This window comes from Berghia stephanieae, chromosome 5 (assembly GCF_034508935.2).
Source record: "Berghia stephanieae isolate SIO BIC M18660-M18661 chromosome 5, UCSD_Bste_1.3, whole genome shotgun sequence".
Classification (NCBI taxonomy): domain Eukaryota; kingdom Metazoa; phylum Mollusca; class Gastropoda; order Nudibranchia; family Aeolidiidae; genus Berghia; species Berghia stephanieae.
The window spans coordinates 6,103,583-6,117,459 of NC_088364.1; the positions used below are offsets into that span (position 1 = coordinate 6,103,583).

The 13,877-nt window shown below is 36.0% G+C and overlaps 2 long non-coding RNA genes across 2 annotated transcripts in view; both read right to left on the reverse strand.

The window, feature by feature from the left end:
• LOC144972298 (uncharacterized) overlaps positions 1-12,121 on the reverse strand; it is a 175,832-nt gene extending 163,711 nt beyond the window's left edge. Inside the window, exon 1 of the long non-coding RNA XR_013645337.1 lies at positions 11,906-12,121. This is a non-coding gene — a long non-coding RNA (uncharacterized LOC144972298). The remainder of the gene's footprint in view (positions 1-11,905) is intronic.
• Positions 1,010-3,928, reverse strand: LOC144972296 (uncharacterized). Its single transcript, XR_013645336.1, has 3 exons — positions 3,687-3,928; positions 2,559-2,737; positions 1,010-2,229 (listed from the first exon to the last, which is right to left on the reverse strand). It is a non-coding gene; the product is annotated as an uncharacterized LOC144972296 (long non-coding RNA).
• Positions 12,122-13,877: the final 1,756 nt, after the last annotated feature.

The following is a 13,877-nucleotide window of genomic DNA, read 5'->3' on the forward strand; positions in this document are numbered from 1 at the left end:
TTTTACTCACTGAGTCCCTACCACCACCCTTTTACTCGTTGAATCCCTATCACCAGCACTTTTACTCGCCGAGTTCCTACCACATGGCTATTACTGAGTCCCTAACACCAGCGCTAATACTATTAGCCACCAAATCCCTACCACCAGGGGGGACAATATAAGCTCAAATTAGACCCCAAAAATTCTTACAGTGATGCAGAAAAAAACAACGAACAGATCTCTTTCAAATTTACACAAAATGTTTCTTACAACAAGATGGATAGGTTTAGCAATAGTCTTGAAAATAAATTTTTCAGAATTTTTTTTCGATTTCTTAGTGAAAATTTGGTGTGACTGACATGACAGGAAAAAAAAATTGATTTAAAAATTCATAAAACTGCTAAATTTTGTTTAGCCCAAAACCCAACCATCATGATGCAAAACACATCATAAGAAAAATTCTGACCAAATTTGAAGACAATCTGATGGGAAACAATCCAGATGTGAATGTTAGAAAATCAGAGAATGACGCACAATGAAATTTTGAGAAAATGAAAAATTTGTCTTTAATTTGATAATAAAGCTAATTATGCAGACAAAGGCCAACATTCATCAAGTATAACCAATATGGAACAAGAAAACAGTAATATTTATAAATTGATCAAATTCTGAAAAAAATTATTAACGATTCGCTCACCCATACCTCTAAGAAAAAAAATTGCGAAATAATTTAATATCTGCTGTTATTCACCAAAAAATTACTTTAGTGGTCAAATATGCTTTATAGTTCTAAAATTCTTTAATTATATCTCATGAACGAATAATGTAATGTATAATTTGATGCTAAACACCAAAAATACCTAACTGAATTAAAAAAAAAAAACTTTTTCAAGGGGCAACATAAGCTAAAATTAGACGTAAAACTCTAAAATTTCTAACATAGATGCACCAAAAACTAGCATATAAATTTCTTTCAAATTTAAACACAATGTTTCTTTCATAAATAGCTATATCATGAAAACTCTTGGAATAATTTTTTTAGAATTTTTATTTGATTTCAACTGAAAATTTAGCGCGGATCGACAGGAACAAATGAATTTTAAAATTTATAAAATTGCTAAATTTTAATTTACCCCCAAACACTTACATCATGATGTTTTTTTTTGTTTGTTTGTTGCTTTAGGTCTCTTCCAACACAATTGAGGTTATATGAGAGACCGCTGAAACAAAAAAACAAGCAATCTAACAAAAATAGTACAAATGTCAATCAAAAGCATAACCTAAAGATATCATAAGCTAAATTATAAATAACCAAGAACAAACAGGCAGAGGATTTACAGGAAAAAAAATATCCCCTGTCAAAAATACAATCACAAACCAAAGAAGCAGGATAGGCTAGTAAAGAGAAGAAGAAACGACATCACTATCGGATCGTACACCCATGCGAACATCATAGGTATATGATTCAAGGGTGATGCTCCCATCCAACCACCTGCACATCATGATGTAAAACACATCATAATCATAGAAAAGATTCTGAATAAATTTGAAGATAATTTAAAGGAAAATGATTGAGGTAGGATTGCTAGAAAATCAGACAAATGACATAAAACAGACATTTGAGAAAGCGCAAGCTTTTTCTATAATTTGACATAAAGTTAAAAGGCTGATTTTGCAGACAACTGAAAGAAATGATCCATCAAACTTTCAAAATATGACCGTAATAGGACAAGAAAACGAAAATTTTTAGATTGATCTAAGTCTAAAAAAAATTATAATCGGTTCACTAACCCATACCCCTTAGATAAAAAAAAATGCTGTAAAATTGATTTTTTTACGCCCAGAGATAAAATAATTTTGTGGTCAAATATGATGTCATAACCTTATGAATTCATCATTATAATCACAAAACCTAATTATTTACTGTATACAATAGGTTATACAGATGATTTCTAGATATATTAAATGATTTTTCAAAATATGATATGGCACGCTATCCTCATTTTTCATTTTTTTATTCTACTAGAGAGACAAGTCGTATAAAATTAGATATCTAGTCAAGTTGAACTGCAAAATCAATTCTATTTTAGACAATAAAACAGTTAAATAGTGCACTAGCTCTGAATAAAAAGCAATTTGCTTTCCCAAACCCTTGGAATAAAAATCTCTTTCGCCTCAATACAGAAAAAGTCAACACGACTTGTTTGCCACCACTTTTTTTGTAGTTCCACAAAGAGGGTTGATCCTGCTCTGGATGGAAAAATTGAAATAAAAAAGAGACACATTTCATTAGCAATTTTGGAAATGGCATTATTGTCATAAAATGCATTTGTCAAAGACATAGCAATTTTTAAAAAATGATCATTATTCACACCAACACACTTGAAATTTCATTGGTTTTACATCCATAGAACAAAACTCTTGGCAACAAACTATAGTCTGTCGTTAAGTTAATACATTCAGTCGTGATTCAATTCAAATGATGCTTTGCCATTTTCATTTAGAAAAATGAGCATTTATTTTATTGATCACCAATAAAAAATGTAAAGGCGCAATGGAGATTTGAAAACATTACTAACCATTGTCAAAAAGTGCATGCAGACACTCTGGTCTGCTGGCCCAGATGATGGTTTGCTGATTGATGATTTTGCCACAGGCAAAGGTTTGCCTCAACACACCTTGCCAGAATAGCCCTTGAGCCAGCATCTTTATGGATTGTCAGGACACCAGTAACGTCAACAGTGTTCCTTCATGTTAGCTGTCGATGAAAACAAAAAATTAAATTTAATTCACTACAGCAAAATAGGCACATACATGCCAATGCTAAAGTTTATAAAAGCAACACTTCGCATGTTGAACGGGACATAACGTCTGTTAGGCGATATTACAATTTCTTCGGACAGAGACAACGCAGTTAACGGCCAAGTACACATTTTACAACTGAGTCCGGTGAGAGAAAGTGAGCAAAGTGCCTTTTCCAAGGGCTCAACTATGCGCCGAGCGAGGCTCGAGCCCAGGACCTTCCGGTCCAAAAGCGAGTGTCATACCACTACGACATAGCCGTACGTAATTTTTAAAAATATAATAAAAATAATCACACTAATATAATTATCTCACATTGTCATCATCATAGGCATTTCAAAACTACTAATAATACTACCACTACAGATATCTTATCATTATAAAATATTACTCTCTCTCTCTCTCTCTCTCTCCATGAACATAACATACAAAACCCAATTTTCCGATATAAAAAAAACAGCCCCCCCCCCCCAAAAAAAAAAAAGTTTTGAAAAAGTATGGATGATGCATGCTGTGTCGGCCATAATAAAGATAATAACAATAACTGAATGAAAAGTATTTTTTAAAGGACCCTGAGCCTGGAATGTCGTGAGTACTCGAAACCTCTTGATCTTGATAAAATTAGCAACCTTTTGACTGGGGATCGAACATTGAAACACCTGGTTTTAATCGCCTGAAATGGAAGGCTGATTTAAATTATTTGGGGGGGGGGGGGGGAATTAGTATTTTAATTTTTTTAAGCCCTGTTATTGTTATTTTTCACAAAATAAAGTAATAAAGTTAAGTAATTCGCGGTAGCGACAAATGTGTCGTCAGCTGATGCACAATCAACAAACACACAACCCCAAAGCATGTTTAGTTATAAAATTAAGAAATGAATTAAAATGTGCATTTCGTATGCTTACCTTGTAAACTGAGTATTCTGTGACTTGAAAAGAGTGAAGAATTACCAAAGTCCGTCAAAATCAACTTGTAATAATAGATGTGATGAGATGAAGTGGTCACTTTTTGACTTCCAGTCCAGATAATTCATTGTATATTGCAGTTCTATCCGTATAAAATGTTATATTTTTAGTAATTACGCAAATTCTATTTTTAGTAAGAGTACAAATAAGCTCTGGCGTTATTTGCAGTGGTAGTACAAATAAGCGTAGCCATTCAAAATACCAAGGACAAAGATACAGGAACAAGAATTCTTGACTAACGCTCTTTACCTAATATTAACCGGTATCATATCGGGGTATGAGTAAATCAGTTGCCCATAAAATATTCAAAATGAAAAATGACCTAAAATGAAAAATGTTAGTTTTCGTCATTTTAATTATCCAATTTTCCTTGATAAGATATTAAAACTTAATCCCAAGTCTTTTGTTTTAAAAACTAAAAACTAAAATTTCAGCATCAAAAACATCTCATCCAGATATAGAGGCGAAGGGACACATATAAGCTATATATGATGGTAACAAATATAACTTTAAGAGTTTCTTCTAGCAGCGCTATGTTAAATTCCGCCGTACATTATAGATTTCTAAGTTTCCATTTACTCTAATACTTTGTATATCAATAGATAGAGAGGTGGGCCTTTGGCCTACCAACCTCCGCTGCACGTCCAACTCGCCTTGAGCATGCATTCACGTAAAATATAAAGATTTTTTTAAAAAACCTTCCTCTGTTTCAAAAACTAGCATCTTTCACCTTTCTAAGAAACATTTTGATTTTTCAGAACTTTAGTTCGTTAAAAAATACCGGCCAATCTGACCCGTTGAGTCGAATGAAAACGAAATTTTGTTGTTTACACGGTTCAAAGGAAATGCCGTAAATAAGCTTTCATGGACTTCCTGTGTTGTTTTTACAGTGTCACGTGACCGTTTTGAGAAATTTGACGTCTTCTACAAATAATTAGACCGGTAGGGGGTAGATATTTTCGTTGGAGCAGAGAAAAAGTGAGTATTATTTCTTGGACTTGTAGAGAGGCCTAGGGTCCACCAGCAGTCAAGTTGATTGAATAAAAGAAAAAAAGGCCTTTTTTATCCGCCGCCACCACCACCATGAGAGTGGAGGGTGAGGGGGGGGGGGGGGGGGGGGGGGGGGGTATTGCATGAAGACGAAAGGGAGACATGGTGACCTTGGGTGACGTAGAGCATCTCAAGGATGCTGGCAGCAGTTGCAGGTGTTCTTAACCCCTTAACGGCGAAGCTAATTTTTTGCTTTTAGATAATAGTTTGCTTTTATCTTTATTATTGTTAACGGGGAATACAGCGTTTCCACCAAGAGAGCAGTCAGACTATCGCAACTCGGACTTCAATTGTCTATAATCGTTTTGCCGTTACTTGTCTTTTGATGATAGAAGATTTGGTGTTAGGTCAAAGATCGAATTTCGCCGCTAAAAGGTTGCATTGCTACTGGATTTGCTCCCCCCCCCCCCCCACCTTTTTTTTTCTTCTTTTTTTTTTTCACCTTAGTATTGTTGATTGCTATTTCCTTTTTTATGATTAGCAAGTGCCGTAGGAGTCTCACAGGATGCAGGAGTACTGCAATTAACCCTTTGCCAGTGACACTGATTTTTTTTTGTTTTCAAATAATAGTCTTCATTTATATTATTTTTTAACGCAGAAAAACAAAAACGTTTCCACCATAAGAGCAGTAAGAATATTGATACAAAGCGCTTTGAGCACGTTGGGTGGATATTGCCCTATATAAAAGCTCATGCTTTTAAATTGTATTTTGTTTTTTGTCTTTTGATGAAAACGGTAAGATTTTATTTTTGGTCCAAGTAAGATTGATATTCGCCTTTAAAAGGTTAAGTTGTTTTGTTTTTTTTTTTCAGGTTTTTGTTTTTTTTTCAAATGCCTTGTGAGAGAGAAAAAACAAAACAATCATACATGTATCTGCAAACAGCAGAACGTTTTCATTTTACAATGAGATGGGAAGGGGAAGGGATAACATTATGACAAAAGAGAGAGAGAGAGAGAGAGAGAGAGAGAGAGAGAGAGAGAGAGAGAGAGAGAGAGAGAGAGAGAGAGAGAGAGAGAGAGAGATGGGGGGGGGGGGGGGGATAGTAAGGGGGAATGGGAAAAGATGAAAGAAACAATGGGTTGCCTGATGATGTAGATCAAAGGATTGTTACAGCGGTGTTCACGGAGCGTACTTCGTGAAACTTTAACCTTTTACAGTGACAGTTTTTTTTCTGCAGATTGCTTATGCAGAATAAATCGTTTCCACCAAGAGAGCAGTAGTAAGAGTATATTTCGACTCGGGCTTCAATTAAACTATAAATCGCAAAGCTTGTCTTTTAATGATAACATTAAGACTAAGATCTGGAGTTTGGGGAGTGTAAGATGGAATCTCGCCAATAATGGTTAAAATTGTTTTGATTTTTAAAAATATAACACACACACACACACACACACGCAGTCTCGCATCCGCTACGAACTAAAAAAAAGAAAGAGACACACACACATACACACACACGCACACACACACACACACACACACATACGTGTTTCGGACACATTAAGAGGACTCTCACCAAATCCTACATTGTATGGACGTATCATAGCTCAAAAACCAATAATACAAACAGGCTGATTTTTTAAATGTATCACCTAGACATGAAAAGATTGGTGTATGCCAAATTTCAGCCCTCTGCTTCAATTTTCATGTCAACATTATTTTACTCATACATTATTGGGACGTATCACTAAGTGGACATCGCATGACCTTTGAACCTCAAGCATGTTACACAAAAACATGAAAAACAAACATTAAACAGACTTTGTAGAAATGTACTCCGGGCATCTAGATTTTTAATCTATGTCCATTGGAATATTGTATTTTTATGTTCTCATTGGTTCCATTCTGGAATCGAACCTAATCAATATGATTTGCCTATTAATGTCAGGACAAAATGATGGTACATCGTTATTTCGTGACTAAGTCATTAAGTATGAGGCTTGCAGTATTGACAATAATACAAGTCTCATAGCCTTTGGACTGAAAAGATAGCTATCTTTAAAATTCATTCTGAAATGAATTCACCATTATTTTCCTTATGGGTTGCATTATTTTACATACATTATCATAGTGGTACGTTTGAAGAATAAATGTTTCCGCTATATGACGCCATTGTTTTTTTGTTTTGTTTTTGATAGTTTGTTTGTTTGTTGTTGTTTGATTGTCTTTGTTTATTTTGTTTGTTGTTTTACGATTAACATAGCAATAGCAGAGATCAGAAATAGCCTATGTTTCATAGCAATGATAATCATAAAGGAAATTAACATATAATTCAACATTTTATTCAACATTTTATTCAACCATGCTTTAACCTAGAACACTGCCAAATTCGGCATAAACTGCATTAAAACCAAAAGATAGAAAGTCACAGTCATTCAACAATTATCTCGATCCGTGATAAGACTCTACACTACAAAGTTCTTTTTCAAAAGGGCTAAGCTCTTTAAGAACGTCCTCATTGTGCTTGTCGGTATTTATTCCCTGGGTGTAGTCAGACAATTTCATCTTTGAAGCCTCCCTTTGCCTTCTTCTGTTGAATAATATTATTCGTACTAGCGTAATCACACCGAGTCTTTCCCATTTTTCATTGACAATGCCTTTTGGCGCCAACATTTCCATGGTCAACTTTTCAGTTTCACTAGTGAGGTACTTCGACAGCTTTGACACATCATCTGTGAGTGGAATAGTCTTTGTGGTATTTTTCTTTTTTTCATGCAGGTTTCTTGCGGCATTGCAAGTTATTTCCTTATTCCACATACTTGTATGAAGCTGATAATATGCACCTGTTCTCTCTTTCATAACCGTATCTCCAGTCTCAATAGCTTTAGCTTTCAACAGAATACAGCAGTGCGCCAAACTATATATGTCCTAGTTTTAGAGCAAGAGATGGTATTCCATATTGATTTGTGTCTTGTGAGTAGGCTGCCACCTCTCTTACAGCTTAGACAACATTTTTGAATCTTTCAGGTTGAAGGAAGTCTGATAGTCCCAACTATTTGCAGTTAGGTGCACTCCTGAGCTTAATCAAAAGGCGGGCCAATTCTCTTAATTTATTTCGAGTATGCCCGTGCCTATATTTGTCATGTCCGTTCTTTGTCGTCTCTCTGAGGCCAAGAAGTTTTATAGTTTCATCGCTCTTGGCCACGATTGAAATAGGGCCATTCCGTAAAGACACCATTATTTCATTATACAGATCGTTGTCAGATGCCTGTGGTAAAAGCAACTTTCCTTGTTTAACCAATTGCTTCCGGGGTACACTTTCAGCTTTGTTTACACATTTATGCTTCCAAAGATCTTTCTTAGAGACCCAACCCATACATTTCAAACATGGCACAAAGTTGCTTACTTGAGTTAATGTTTTTTTTTCCTTCTTTTGACCACCACCATGCCTGTTCCTTGCTTCAGCGTATTGATATTGTGTGCATGGTCACCAGCATTGCGAAGTTTGGCAAGTTCATCTTTTTTAGTTAGGAAAGTAGCATTAAGTAAAGGCACCAATATTTTTTCCATTCTTGTGTTGTGATAAAAGATGACGTTTTAACTTTGCCTGCTGTTTACCACAAAAAAACAACAACACAGAAATGCTTTTTAGAATCTCCTCTTGTGTTTGGCAGATAACATCCCTCAATTCTATTTTGGTTCACTGTTAATTGGTTGCCTACATTTTCTTGAGAGCCTGATAAATCTGTGTACTCCTGTGATCTTGAGTCCGTAACTGTTACAGTGTCAGGTTTTTCTAAAAGACCAACTGGTAAAAATGTCGGAAAAGAGTCAAAGTCTGAATCACTAGAATCAGGGACATAATCACTGTCATTAGGATCGTCATCAATATCTGAATACATAATCTGTAAGTCTTTTCGCATTTCTCAAAAGACTAGCTCTAGATCAGTTTGACAAGCAGTCAATGTCTGAAGATGAAGAAGGATGAAAAAAATGAATATGACGAAAAATCATGCGAGGAAAGAATAAATTACAACAGGTGGAGGAGAAGAAGAGAAATAAGAACAAGAAAAACTAGAAGAACAAGAACAAGAAAGATTATTGAAATAAATTAAAAGAGTTACAAATCGGATTGTGAATCGGAGTGGATTATCTTATTGTAACTGAACAGACGACAGGAAGCATATCGGTGAACACCGTGTACATATAATTGAACTCTCATAATATACTATCTTATTGTAATGGAACTAAGCCCCAAACACTATAGCTCTATATAGATTGAAAACCTGACTAACCAAGAACAGTCATATCTGGATTGTTGATTGGGAACGACGAAAGGCTGGGAGTAGTATCTAAATGATTAAAAATAATGTTTGGTTTCTTCACAACTTGATTAGTTAAAAAGTAATTTTTTGAAAAAATTCAGAGTCGCCATAAAAACGACGACCTCCTCCACAAATAACTTCCAGTAGCGGTTGTGTTTCCAATCGTTTATAAGAGCTATGAGACGAAATGAGATTTATCCAAGAAAACAAAATAGAGGGGTCAGAGTTCAAAGGATATACTCATTTCTTCTTCTTTTTTTTCTGGTATAACTAGTTGTGAATAGGGTGAGTCTAACTGAAGTCAATTGATTAATCCTCGTATCACCCTTTGTCCTCCCGATCGTCATTATAGTTTTGGTACTACTAATGTACGTTTTGATTTATAAATTCATTTATTTATTTTATTTCAGGCAGATAGCTGTGATCTCAAATTTTCGAATTCCTAACCTACTTACAGTACAACAGACGTTCTCTCTCTCTCTCTCTCTCTCTCTCTCTCTCTCTCTCTCTCTCTCTCTCTCTCTCTCTCTCTCTCAAAAGCCTTGGACCCTTCCCATCAATCAATCAATAAATATATCTATCTATCTATCTATCTATCTATCTATCTATCTATCTGCCTGTCTGTCTATCTATCTATCTGTCTGTCCGTCCATCTGTCTTCCTGTAGGTCTGTCTATCTATCTCTATTTTTCTATGAATATATCTGTTTTTCTATCTGTTTATCTATCTATCTATCTATCTATCTATCTATCTATCTATCTATCTATCTATCTATCTATCTATCTATCTATCTATCTATCTATCTATCTATCTATCTATCTATCTATCTATCTATCTATCTATCTATCTATCTATCTATCTATCTATCTATATGTCTATCTTTCTGTATGTATGTATGTCTGTCTGTCTGTCTCTCTATCTATCTATCTATCTATCTATCTATCTATCTATCTATCTATCTATCTATCTATCTATCTATCTATCTATCTATCTATCTATCTATCTATCTATCTATCTATCTATCCATGGCTGCTTATCCCTCCTCGTTTTCTTTCGTAGAACCGGAATACCTGCTAGTTAAAGTTATTTATTATTTCTATGTATAGAGATATGAAAGAACGACAAGTGAAAAAAATAATAATTAAGAAATGCAGTAAAACTACAGTAGAAATTGTAATGTAGGCCTCAAACATAAAATATTAAAGTAAGATTGTTTATACCGCATAAACTGGACTACTGCTACGGTCCTCCATCTTTGAGTTTGAGTCTAAGAAACGAAAACAACGAGGTCCAATTTCATACACACAGCCTATACACACGTACTTAACTTTACTCTGCAGTTATCGGGACACCGCAATTTTCGGCATACACTCGCGGTGTGTATAGAGCTGTGTGTCTAAACGGCAAAATCGCTCCATTGCAAAGACCAACTCATTTCTTGGAAAAAAATTGTCAGGTGATCTAAAAACTGGCGGGAAGTCTGGTTTTGACATCAAAACATTATCAGGACGTCCACTTAACGGGGTGTGTCCACTTAACGTGAGTGTGCAAACATAAAATTGTCCCGTTAACGTAGCAAAAACACAAACACACACACACACACACACACACACACACACACACACACACACACGCACGCAGTCTCGCATCCGCTACGAACTAATTTTGCGCACCAATTTTTACTGCACTAATGCACCAAATTGCATTTGGTTTGGCCACTTGGCCTCCTGTAACCAACTTTTTGGCTTCCTCTGACTTTCCCCGTTATATCGTTTTACTCTGGTACCGGTAAAACATTTTATTTGGCAATCTAAATATCTAAATGCAACACGTGCTAACGCCACAGATTGCATTTGCTAATGCTTCTATATATACGAATTTTCCTTATCCTATCTAAATTGTTTAACAAATCTAAAGAGTTTTCGCGAGGCTAAGGTGGGTTTGGTGGTATTTGGGCTCCTGCCGAGGAATCTGGCCTCTTGCTATAGCTAGTTTGGTCTCTTACTCAAAAATGATCTGGCAACCCTGCCTGGCCAGGCGGAACCTTGATAACAGAAACTGGACCCACACGATTTCGCGAGGAATTAATCATGAAAACAATTAGTATATAATTTCAACACAACTTTTGAAATTCATCAAGGATTGTCCATTACCGAATGTTTTTTGATAGAAAACAAATGCATCTTCAAATCTAAACTGCTTTTGACGGTAAGCGGTAAGTTTTTATTTATTTTTCTGTCTAAACGAATGATTTGTCCTGGTTATAGAAGCTAAGTATTGGTAACACCGGCTCAGCTCTCTAGTAAAGGGAAGGTGACGAATACATTTAGAAATCAGTACTTGCAGTTCCTTTGTGTCATATCATTGTCCCAAATGGAAAGGTAAAAGGAAGAGAGTCCGAGCAGGAACTAAAATTCAGATATCAGCAGCAGTATGCCCGCTTGTCTGGAGAGAAAACACTCAAAAGTCTTGCTTACCCAGATGCTGATACAAAAGCATCTTACCGAAATATGAATGCTTTCGGAACACAAGAAGACCGTTTAAAAGGATGAGTTTAACATCTTCTCTTACAAACACACGTCAAATCTTTCCCTTTTGCCAAAGAATGCCGGTCAGGGAAATATAAATGATCTAAAATTGACATTAAAGGAACTATCCAATAAACACATATGGAAGCGAACATTTTTTTCAAGATCAGTACCCTTGAAATGTAGAGTCAAGACGGGATCGATAGAGTTCCAATGTTTTGGGCTTTGCACTCGCAGGTTTTGAACGAAAGTCTTGTCTTCCAAACACGCCGAAGATTGTACTTTGTATTAATATCATAATAAAATAATAAAGCTTACCTTGGATGTTTTACAGTCGATTATCAGCATGCTAAAATGAAAATGGCTGTATCTGTGGTAAGTTGAAGCAAGGAGCATGAGTTTATCCAATGATGCAGCTACATCGCGTAGATTTAAATGTAGTGTAGGTCTGAGAACACGCTAAATATTGGTTGTGAAAGTGTCTCTTTATTTTCAAACGAGTATTTTCCTGTAACTTTTACAAGACAGACTCGTGGAAATCATTAGTTCTTCACAATATTCGTAAGAATCTAAAAACGTCTCGTTTGATACAGCAGACGACAATGCTTGAGTAGTTTATACCTGTTACCGGGCTTAACAATTTCAGCAGCAACCAAAAATTCGACCTTGTGATTGGTTGAAATTGACGTAAGCATCCGGTTACTGGGCCCTCGTTACGTATTTTTCATTTTTATCGTGTTTTGCATGGAAAACGTATCCACTCTTGTGCGGACCCCCATCCCCGTGTTGAAGGTATAAGATTGCAGTTTATAAATGAATATTATCAATTCATCGATTTATAACACAAACAGGTAGCTTCGGGAGAAGCTGACTCTTAGTTGCAAGATATTAATATTATTCCCATAGCCCAATGAAAACATAATATAATTTTTTCTTCATTCCTTGGGGTTTCTGGTCGAAAGGAGACAACTCAATAAAAACAACAACTAAAAAACCTTCCTCCAATGATCTCCCATTTAAAACATACAATTTTGCAGCATTTACTTCTACACCCCCCCCCCCCCCCCCCCCCCCCCTTCTCGCCCTTTCCCATTACTCTCTCTCCCCGCGAGTAATAGATGACTAAAGGAAGTAGTAGTAGTAGTAGTAGTAGTAGTAGTAGTAGTAGTAGTAGTAGTAGTAGTAGTAGTAGTAGTAGTAGTGGTCGTCGTCGTAGTTGTAGTAATACTAGTAGTAGTAGTAGTAGTAGTAGTAGTAGTAGTAGTAGTAGTAGTAGTAGAAGTAGTAGTAGTAGTAGTAGTAGTAGTAGTAGTAGTAGTAGTAGTAGTAGTAGTAGTCGTCGTCGTCGTCGTCGTCGTCGTCGTCGTAGTAGTAGTAGTAGTAGTAGTAGTAGTAGTAGTAGTAGTAGTAGTAGTAGTAGTGGTGGTGGTGGTGGTAGTAGTAGTAGTAGTAGTAGTAGTAGTAGTAGTAGTAGTAGTAGTAGTAGTAGTAGTTGTTGTTGTTGTTGTAGTAGTAGTTGTTGTTGTAGTAGTAGTAGTAGTAGTAGTAGTAGTAGTAGTAGTAGTAGTAGTAGTAGTAGGAGTAGTAGTAGTAGTAGTAGTATGAGTAGTAGTATTAGTAGTAGTAGTAGTAGTAATTGACAGGCGCGCCTTCTAATAGTCAACGCATTCTAAAGGCCACTTCGCCTTGAGCATGATTCACGTTCAAGAGAAATGTTTTTGAAAAAACCTACCTCTGTTTCAAAAACTACTTTCAACAATCCAAGAAACATTTTGATTTTTCAGAACTTTAGTTCGTTAAAAAATACCGACATTATTTGACCCGTTGTGTCGGCTCAATACGAAATTTCATTTCGCTTAAATGAAAGACCGACAATTAGCATTCCCAGACTTACTGTGTTGTTTTTACACTGTCACGTGACCGTTTTGAGAAATTTGTCGTCTGTTACAAATAATTAGACCTGTCAACAGAAGATATTTTCGTTGGAACAGGGGAAAAAAAGAGTGTTATTTCTTGTACATTTTTTAGAGAGGACTAGTTCCAAAGCAGACACGTTGATTGAATAAAAGGGCCTTTTTATCCTCATCCACCTCCACCTCCTCATCCTCCATCCTCCTCCTCCTCCTCCTCCTCCTCCTCCTCCTCCTCCTCCTCCTCCTCCACCACAGCTTCTTATTTTATTCAAACGCGGCTACGCTGTTTCTTTTTAATTCTTGTGTGGCACGCTCTTGATGCTGCACTTACCCGCATGGCTTGAACACACAAAAGGAGACATCTAGGTCACAAAACG